We start from the raw sequence: 10,597 nt of genomic DNA, 5'->3' as shown, positions 1-10,597 counted from the left end.
CTGCAGGGAAGAAACATCTGCACAGCATGTTTCAAGGGACCTGGCGTATATGGCATATTGTTCTTAATATGTTTGCTCCCCTTCTTAGCGCTGTTTTAACCAAGGTCACCTCTCTGAGAAAGGTTGTTTCCCAGGTGGGGATTTTTCCCAGGAGTTAGGGAGGGAATAAAACCCCTTAACTAAGTGCCAGGCGAGTCATTAATCACTTTAACTACGCACAATCAGGCTTAAGCTACATAATTTCAGTTACTCCCTTGTAGCTTAATAGAACAACAGAGTAACCTTGGGGTGGAGAGAAGAAAGGCCCTAACCTCTGGAATAGAATGGATAAGATTAAAATCAACTGGTATAAGTACAGATGTAACAGGACAATAACACACAGAACCCGGCTGGAGAACCTGGCTAGGCTGCTGATCAACTGAACGCTGTCTGCCTGTCATTCCTTCTTCGCTGACTCTGTCCACACTTTTCCGAACCCCCGGACCTGCTGGGGTTGGACCCCAACATCTGGCGCCTGAACAGTCCACGAGAGCGGAGGCCGCCAGCCGATCACTGCGGGTCCGCGCAGTCGAGGGCCTGAGTAGGACAGGAGGACAGGTTAAGCCCGGGCTGGGGCCTCTCAGCTGCAGCCACTCTCCCTCCCTGACCCACCGCGTTTGTTTGGATTTGACCTTCAGGTGGCCAGTGAGCAGCGGGAAGCACCTGCGCTTGTGGGTGGCGCCTGCTGGGGCCGGACTCCCCTCTGCGCCGAGTCCTCCGTCGTGTTTGTGTTTGAGCCGCGGGCACCGGGGCAGCCAGGCGCAGCCATGGAACTGGGCCCTGAGTCCCCAGGCCGAAGCCGCCGCCGCCGCCTGCTCTTCGCCTGCAGCCCCCTGCCCGCGTCGCCGCCCGTCCTGAAGGCACACTTCCGCGGAGAGCCGGCCTCCGAGGGCCTGTCGCCCATCACCACCCTGACGGCCACCATGGACCAGCTGCAGGGCCTGGGCAGTGTGGGTGAGCAGCCGCCCGAGGCAAACAACAACAGTCTCCAGAGAATGGGCTCCTCCGAGTCAACAGATTCAGGCGTCTGTCTGGATTCTCCTGGGCCCTTGGTCGGTAAAGGAAACCTTGAAAATCCCATGAGGAGAATACATGTTCTGCCTCCGAAGCTTTTGGGATGCAGTCCAGCTCTGAAGAGGAGCCATTCCGATCCCCTGGACCGTGATGTCTTTCAGCTGATGGGCCAGGAGGAGACTAAGGAAAACCTTTCCTCCGACGAAAGAGAGAGCAGCGAGCCAGAGAGCTTCATTCCACTCTTCATGCCCCAGTCACCCGTGGCTGCCACTTTTTCTGATGAAGATGATGGCTTCATGGACCTTCTTGATGGAGAGAATCTGAGGAATGATGAGGAGACCTCCTCCCGCATGGCAAGCCTCTGGACGTCTCCCCTTATCATGAGAACAACTGCAAACGTGGGCAACCGGTGCCAGCTGTTTGACTCCACTTCCCCGGGCAGCCCCGCCCTGCGCTCAGTGTTGAAGAGACCAGACCGATCTCGAGAGCTCTCCCCACCTGGAAGCACGAAGCGGAGGAAGGTCGTGCTCAGGGCCAGTCCCGGGGCGGCAGCCAGTCCCAAGAAGCCCCGGGAGATTCTGCATCCGTCTCCAGCCTTGGTATCCCCCGCAAAGGGGACCATCGAGAATATTCCGGATAACGGCCCCGGAGACCTCATAGGGGACTTCTCCAAGGGTTATCTCTTCCGCACAGTCGCTGGGCAGCACCAGGACCTAAAGTACATCTCTCCAGAAATCATGGCGTCTGTCTTGAATGGCAAGTTTGCCAACCTCATTGAAGAGTTTGTTATCATTGACTGCCGGTACCCATACGAATATGAGGGCGGCCACATCAAGGGCGCGGTGAACCTGCACATGGAGGGCGAGGTGGAAGACTTCCTGTTCAAGAAGCCCATCTCCCCTGCCGAAGGCAAGCGCGTCATCGTGGTGTTCCACTGCGAGTTTTCCTCCGAGCGGGGCCCGCGCATGTGCCGCTTCGTGCGAGAGAGAGATCGGCTCAGCAACGAGTACCCCAGCCTCCACTACCCTGAGCTGTACATCCTGAAGGGCGGATACAAGGAGTTCTTCCTCAACTGCCAGCCTCACTGTGAGCCCCCCAGCTACCGGCCCATGCGCCATGAGGACTTTAAAGAAGACTTGAAGAAGTTTCGTACCAAGAGCCGGACCTGGGCTGGGGAAAAGAGCAAGAGAAAGATGTACAGCCGCCTGAAGAAGCTCTGAGGCAGCGGCCGGTGGACAGCAGCGGCCGGCGCCTGCTCCATTCCCTCCCCTCTTGGCTGCATTTGGAGAGGTGCCTGGGGCTTCCTCCGTACACCTTCCGGCCACATTCCCGAGGATGGAGCCCGAGCACCCGTCCTGCATCAGGACCATCTCCCAAGGCTGTCACGGGCCCAGTTCCGAGCACCACGTCAAGTCCGGTTCTGCCTCTTGGTCCCCATAGCTGGAGGAGCCGCTGGGGCCTTACTGGGATCCTGACCCCACATGAAGGGAGGGGAGGAGGGGGAGTGGAGAGAAGTAAGACCATGAAAGTGTTGCTGGTCAAACTCCAAAGATGGCCTGGGAAGGGATAACCCATGTCTTCATTTATTCAACCTCATCAATCACTTTATTGTTACTTTTAACTCCTGGAGACTTATTTAGCTGCTAAAAAAAAAAAAAAAAAAAAAAAAAAAAAAATTTGCCGGAAGCTGCTTGACACAGCTGCAGGGAAAAACGCCCTAACCTTTGGAATAGAATGGATAGGATTAAAATCAACTGGTTTAAGTACAGATGTAACAGGACAATAAAGACAGAACCTGGCTAGAGAACCTGGCTAGGCTGCTGATCAACTGAACGCTGTCTCTGTGTCATTCCTTCTTCACTGACTCCGTCCACACCTTTGGGAACCCCTGGACCTGCTGGGGTTGGACCCCAACAGACCAAGAAGCTGTCTCCACTGCCAACTCAGATCATTTATTACTATATCATAAATGTCTGATATTGGAGTTAAGTTCAGGGAATTTGTATCAGTCAGGGTCCTCCAAAATCTCCCTTTCCTTTCCTCTTTATTTCTCTTTTTTGTTAAAATATATTTTTACTAGAGGCCCGGTGCACAAATCTTTGTGTACTGGGGGGGGGGGGGGGGTGGTCCTCAGCGTGACCTGCACCCATTCATAGTCCAGGACCCCTTGGGGGATGTCCACCTGTCGACCTAGGCCCACTTCCCGGGGGATCAGGCCTAAGCTTTCAGTTAGACATCCTTCTGGCAGCCAGGGAGCCCTTGGGTGATGTCCGACTAAAGGCTTAGGCCCCCAAGGGATCGGGTCTAAACCGTTAGTTGGACATACTTAGTGCTGCCACAGAGGTGGGAGAGGCTCCTGCCACCACCTCTGTGCTGGCCAGCCATGAGCCAGCTTCTGGCTGAGTGGCACTCCCCATATGGAAGTGCACTGACCACCAGGGGACAGCTCCTGCATTGAGCGTCTGCCCCCTGATGGCCAGTGCGCATCATAGCAACCGGTCATTCTGCCGTTCAGTCAATGTGCATATTGCCCTTTTATCATTATTATTATATAGGTTGTCCCTATGTCCCCCCTTTTGCCCCCTCTACCCAGCTCTTGCCCCCCACTTCTCTCTGGCCATCACCGTACTGTTGTCTGTGTCCATGGGTTGTGCACATATTTTCTTTGGCTAATCCCTTCTTTAAATTCACTTCTTTAAATTTTTATTCTATCTAATAAAAGACAAAAAGGGTAATTAACCGTACCTTCGCTACGCTTCCCATTGACTAATCAGGGCGATATGCAAATTAACTGCCAACAAAGATGGCGGCCGGCAGCCACGCAGCTGAAGTGAGCAGGAGGCTTGCTTGCTCCAGTGATGGAGGAAGCCAAGGTTCCCTGCCTGCCGCGGCCCGGCTCTGAGCCCGAAAGCAACAATGTTTCAGTTATAGAAGGTAAAGAAATCCCAGAATAAAAAGAAAAAAAGAAGAGGCTGGGAGCTTCAGTTTCTGGCCAGCCTGAAAAGGGCCCTCAGCCCCTCACCCAGACTGGCCAGGCACCCCAGTGGGGACCCCCACCCTGAAGGGGGTGTGGCCAGCTGCAAACAGCCATCAGCCCGTCACCCAGGCTGGCCAGGCACCCAAGCGGGACCCCCACCCTGAAGGGGGTGTGGCCAGCTGCAAACAGCCATCAGCCCCTCACCCAGGCTGGCCAGGCACCCCAGTGGGGACCCCCACCCTGATCCAGGACACCCTTCAGGGCAAACCAGCCGGCCCCCACCCGTGCACCAGGCCTCTATCCTATATAGTAAAAGGGTAATATGCAAACTGACCCTAACAGCCGAAAGACTGGGAATGACTGGTCACTATGACACACACTGACCACCAGGGGGCAGACGCTCAATGCAGGAGCTGCCCTCTGGTGGTCAGTGTGCTCCCACATGGGGGAGCTCTGCTCAACCACAAGCCAAGCTGATGGCTGCCAGTATAGCAGTGGTGGTGGGAGCCTCTCCTGCCTCCTCAGCAGCGCTAAGGATATCTGACTGCAGCTTAAGCCTGCTCCCCGCTGGCAAGTGGACATCCCCCGAGGGCTCTCAGGCTGCCAGAGGGATGTCTGACTGTCAGCTTAGGCCAGCAGGTGGTCGTCCCCCAAGGGGTCCCAGACTGTGAGAAGGCACAGGTCAGGCTGAGGGACCCCCAAAACCCTGAGTGCACAAGTGCACCAGGCCTCTAATTTTCAGATAAGTGCTTATAACTGCACTATTATATATTTTCTATTATATCATTTAGAATTAAGATATTTTTAATTGAACCCTTGTAAATTTTAGCACAATTTAATAAATTATGCTAGAAGCAATTAGGAGATTTTTCATGTAATGCAGATACATTTCAATTAATATTTTATTAACATTTTAATTTGAAATAATCTCATACATGTAAAAAAACTATAAAATACTACAACATATTATATGTACCCTTCACCCAATTTCTTAGGTGTTAATAATTTAAACATAACCATTATACATCTAACAAAATTTGAAATATATTTTTCTTATAATCTCTTCAATGTTACTTAATCCATTTACTTTGTTTTTTGTTACTCTTCACCCAAGGATATTTTTCCATTGAATTTTAGAAAGAGTGAAGAGAAAGGGAGAGACACATTGATTGGTTGCCTCCTGCACATACTCTGATAGGGACTGGGGAATCAAGCCAGCAACTGAGGTACATGCCCTTGACTGGAATCGAACCTGGGACCCTTCAGTCCACGGGCTAATGCTCTATCCACTAAGCAAAACAGGCTGCAGTTTAATTCATTTACTTTTAATCTATATGTGTCTTTATATTTAAAGTGGGTTTTGTTTTTGATTCACCCTTATAATCTGTCCTTTAATTGGTGCATTTATGCCACTGACTTTCAGAGTGCTTACTGATAGAGTTACTACCATATCAAGCAGTTTCTGGGTCTTCTGGGTCCCACCCTGCCTTGCCTTTTTCTTTTTCTAAGACATTTCACTTTATTTAAAAGAAGACAATATACAGGATATAAAGGGTATGATATTTACAACAGTACAGTAAACAGGTTGGTTTCCCAATAGGATCTTTCAGTGAGTATAAACACCCCTTCTCCTTGATGCTCGACCCAGCTGGCAGACAAACAGCAACAGTGGGGTGGGATGGGACTGCAGGATAGAAAGTCTCCCTGAAGGGGTTACAAATCACGTAGATGCTAAAATGTCCACGAAGGGGTCTTGGGGGTGAGGGGTGCCTCTGCCTCATTCCTTTGAGGGCTTGGCAGCAGGAATGCTGAGGGATTTGCCCCAAACTAACACACGGCCCACCCTGAGCCTGTAAATCTTCCACCCATGGAATATTCCCTTCCTGAGAGAATCAGCCCTAATCCCTCAGCCAGGGCCTGGAGGAGCAGCCCAGGCCATGGGCACAGCCAGTACTGTGGACATTTCTTGGCCTTTCCACTCCCACTCCAGCTGCCTAACAACTCTGCACTGTTCCTCTTGCCCACCTCCACCGTCACCCCATCAGGACTCCATGCACAGGAGGGGACACTGGTTTTCCCATGCCCATTGGGAACTGGCTATTTCTGTTTTCTGGAGTAAAAAGGTTCCTATGGGTCTCTTCTTGGCAGGAAGTTCTGAAACAGAGCCACTGATCACACCCACCTCCTCTGGGCATGGAGCAGCTTGGGCCCTCGGAGCTCATCTCTCCAGCAGAACTGAAGGGAAGACCATGTGCCCCCTTCTGTCCCTCACCCTTCACATGCCCAGAACCATCAGTGTCACACTTCCTAATTCCTATCACTGGATTTCATTAGTTTCATTAATCCTGAATCTAAACAGATTGGTTCAAAAAGAGATCGTTCTATTTTTAAAGTATTTAGTGATGTACGTGTGAGCTTTGCATGGATGAACTAAGCACATGACCCTTTCTTGTACATTCAGAACCTGCACACACATGTAAAAACAGGACCCATTTTTGACAGATGTGAAACCACTGTTTATTTGTAATAAATAATTACACAATCTAAAATAAATAAATAAATAAATAAATAAAGACCCGGCTGCTGTGTGTTCTGGGTCCCGGCCTGCATCGCCGCGGGGGACACAATCGCATCCCCCACGGCGAGGCAGGCCGGCTTCTGGGTCTTCTGGGGCTGCCCTGGATGGCGGTGCGCTGGCGGCTCTCGCTGTCCCGCCCTGCCTGTAGTATGCAAATTAGCCGCCATCTTTGTTGGCGGTTAATTTGCATATCACACTCATTAGCCAATGAGAAACATAGCGAAGGTACAGTCAATTACCATGTTTGTCTATTATTAGATAGGATTGATTTCATAGAGGAATGGAGAGGGAGAGAGAGATAGAAACATCAATGATGAGAGAGAATCATTGATCGGCTGCCTCCTGCATGCCCCACACCAGGGATTGGGCCCGCAACCTAGGCATGTGCCCTGATCAGAAATCAAGCACTGACCTCCAGGTTCATAGGTTGACACTCAACCGCTGAGCCATGCTAGCTGGGACTTCTCTCTCTCTCTCTCTCTCTCTCTCTCTCTCTCTCTCTCTTCTTCCTTCCTTTCCTTTCCTTTCTTTCTTTCTTTCTTTCTCTCTCTCTATTCCTTCCTTCCTTTCCTTCTTTCTCTCTCTCTCTTCTTTCCTTCCTTCCTTCCTTCCTTCCTTCCTTCCTTCCTTCCTTCCTTCCTTCCCTTTCTTTCTTTCTTTCTTTCTTTCTTTCTTTCTTTCTTTCTTTCTTTCTTTCTTTCTTTCTTCTTTCTTTTCTTTCTTTTCTTTTCTTCTCCCTCTCTCTCTTCCTCTCCCTCTCTTGCTTCCTCTCTTTTTCTCTTCCTCTCTTTCTTTCTTCCTTTCCTTTCTTTCTTTCCTTTCTTTTCTCCCAGGGAAGAGTTGATATTGCAACTTAAGGCCAAAGCCAGTCTAGAAGCAGAATTCCTTCCTCCTTAGAAGATCTGTCTTTCCTTTTAAGACCTTCAACTGATTGGATGAGGCCCAATTGTGGAAGGTAATCTGCTTTGCTCAAAGTCTACTGATTTAAATGTTAAGCATATCAAAAGTATTTTTATAGCAACATTTAGGTTGGTGTTTGACCAAACACTGGGCACCATAGTCTAGCCAAGTTGACACATATAATTCATGATCACAGAAGTAAGTCGACTCTGAGAAGGATGCCAGTGTGCAGGAAGTTTATTGAGGAGCTCTCTGGGATCAATATTTGTGGAAAGAAAGGGAAGCAAGCAGGACTGGTCAGAGGAAGGAGGTGAGCTGTGATACAGCCCCAATGTCAGCCAGCCCTATGGACAATTCTGAGGAGGTATGACCCTTTTTTCAGAAGTGTCCCAGTTTGGAGAAAGAGCACTGTGTCCTTATAGGCTTACTTTATTTGATATGAACCCCCCAGAAAGGGACATGGCCTTGGGCAAGGTGACTCTTCAGCCTAGGCATTCCTTAAGGGACTGACAGTATATCCAGCATCTGGGAGAATAAGTCCTTTGACTCCAAAGGGGGAACTGGGTGCCACATCACAGCATTTACTCTACTTAACCCCCCTTTCCTGTTGCTCTCCCACCCCACACTCTCTATCCCATGCCACAGACTATTGTCTTTGAGGATCAGGATCTCATTATATTTCCCCTGTATTTCCAATGCATAGCCCATTGTCTGGCACAGAGCAGGCACTCAAACCTTTATTAAATAGAGCACAAACATTGATTTTGTAACAAAAAGTAGATTCTGATAAAGCATGGAATGACCATAAATGCTTGTACTGCTTTTCATGGTTCCCACAGCTCTTTCATATTTGTCCTATTTAAACTTCATAATAACTTGGTGAGGTAAGGAATGACTATTCTCATTTTCTAGATGAAGAAACTGAGGCTCAGAGGAACAAAAGGGTTTGCCCAGAACCATAGAATCAATGAGAGGCTTTTGCAAGATTTCCTTTGCTGCAGCTGCATTTGTTGACTAAATGTGACCCATTCTTATCTCCCCAGATCTGGTCCTCATAGTCATGCTTGATGGATAAAGTAAATAAACGCCTTAAATTCCTTTAGCTACTGGCTTGTGTTTCTAGTAGCAGCATGAGTTAAGGAGATATATCTTTCTGGACGCACATTGTGACTGCTGCTGTCAACGGTGGTTTAGGTGGCTCAGAACATGTCAAAGCTACTCCAGTGACCTCCCCAGGGATGGAGCCAGTCCCTTATCCTCATTATATAACCACATTCCAACTCCTCAAAGTAACTGGCTGATGATAACACAGGGTCAAGTTTGAGGCTATTAAGAGGAGAGAGATTTGTGGGAGATGTTCTTAAATAGTTTTTCCTTTTTACTTCCACTGTGCTGACCTTTAAAAAATCTGCAGACCATCAGATGAAAATAAAAATAGCCTTTCTTGGCATTGAATAATCTGACTTCTGTTGACAAAGAGGTCATAGATTCCCCTCTTCAGATGGTTTCTTCTTTTTGATTAACTAGCCAAATCTGTTGAGGAAAGAGCATCCAGCTCTTGGAGGAAGGAAAATGGAAAAGGACATCTTTTTTTAAAGCTGCATTTTTAGGTGACTTCCATTTGATCTTACTGAGCCCATAAAGTATGGATCTGTGGGTTGGAATGATAGCAGGAGAACTAAACTCTATTTTTTGACAGCAAATAAGATGCATTAAATATGTCTTTTTGGTACCTGGGTGTCCTAATAACAAGGAAATTAGAATAAAAAGTCAAGAGCCCATGGATCAGTGCTCTTAAAGCCATTGGTGATGTAATGGGAAATGGGTAGACACAGATAGAAGCGGATTTTAATCTATCTTGTATTTACTAGCTCAGTGACTCTAAATCTCAGTTCCTTGACTGTAAAAGAATAATAAAAATATCTGCCTTACTGGACTGTTGCTCAGTTAGATAAAATGCAACTGAAAGTTCTTTCCAAACAGGAATGTGGTTTTCACTAAAATACTGCATTAGTTGTAATATAAGTACCAGTAAAGATGAAAACACACTTCCGAAGGCCTGTGCTGATTGGAATTATTGGGTACCAGGTCTCATGTTTAATAGTCACACCATATTTAATGTAATCATGTATAATGTGGCAGCCTACTGGATTATTATACCAATCATTTGGATTCCAGAAAATCCTTTGATATTATTTGAATACAAATAATTTGAATAATAAAGTTTCATTTTTCAAATGGTAAGTCATACCCATTAGTGGATCCAAAATTAATTTACTTCTTTTTAGGGGAGTTTTGACAAATGCAAACACTCATGTAACTATCACCATAATCAAGATATAGAATAGTTTACCTCCCCCTCCCAAATTCCTTTGTGCCTTGTTGTAGGCAGTCCTCCCCTTTAGATCCCAGGCACCACTGGTATTTTTTATGATCATTAAGAAAATATATCTATGCTTATATGCGTAACCCATGGACACAGACAATAGCATAGTGAAGGCCTGGGGTGGGGATGGGAATGGGGTGGAGGGGATCAATGGGGGGGGCGGGCGGGGGAGAAGAGGGCCATCAACAATAAAGACAAGTTTAAAATTTTCTCCTATATATAATTTTATATAACAAAATTCATTATGTGTGTGTGTGTGTGTGTGTGTGTGACAAGTTGCATCTGGCTTCTATCACTTAGTACATTTATATTCTGTGTATTAATAATTAGCCTGGGTTTCATTTATATTGTGTGTATTAATAATTACTCTTTGTTGCTGAGTAGTATTCCTTTATGAGGGTATATCACACTTTGTTCACCTATTGATTTGTTAATGGACAGGTGATGTCTGTTCCCATCTTTTGGGGGGATTATGAATAAAGCTTCTGTGGATATTCATGTGCAAGTCTTAGTGAGAAATTGTCTTTTATTTCTTTTGGGTCTATACTATGATTTGCTGATTCTGATAACAAAAAGTTGCCGATTGCTTTTCCAAAGTAAAGCTTTTTACATTCTCATTGGCAGAGTGATGATGAGTCCTGATTGCTCGTCTTCTCTCCAGCACTTAGCATGGGCAGGCTTTTAAATTTCAGCCGTTCTAGTG

General features: G+C 47.4%; 1 pseudogene; it reads left to right on the top strand.

Annotated features, from left to right (window-relative positions):
• Positions 1-806: 806 nt before the first annotated feature.
• LOC138992667 (M-phase inducer phosphatase 1 pseudogene) lies at positions 807-2,273 on the top strand (annotated as a pseudogene).
• The last annotated feature ends 8,324 nt before the right edge of the window (positions 2,274-10,597 follow it).

Source organism: Myotis yumanensis, unplaced genomic scaffold (genome assembly GCF_028538775.1).
Source record: "Myotis yumanensis isolate MYYU_CA2020_CCGP unplaced genomic scaffold, mMyoYum1.0.hap1 SCAF_14, whole genome shotgun sequence".
Taxonomy (NCBI): domain Eukaryota; kingdom Metazoa; phylum Chordata; class Mammalia; order Chiroptera; family Vespertilionidae; genus Myotis; species Myotis yumanensis.
This window is presented reverse-complemented; position numbering and strand designations above follow the sequence as displayed.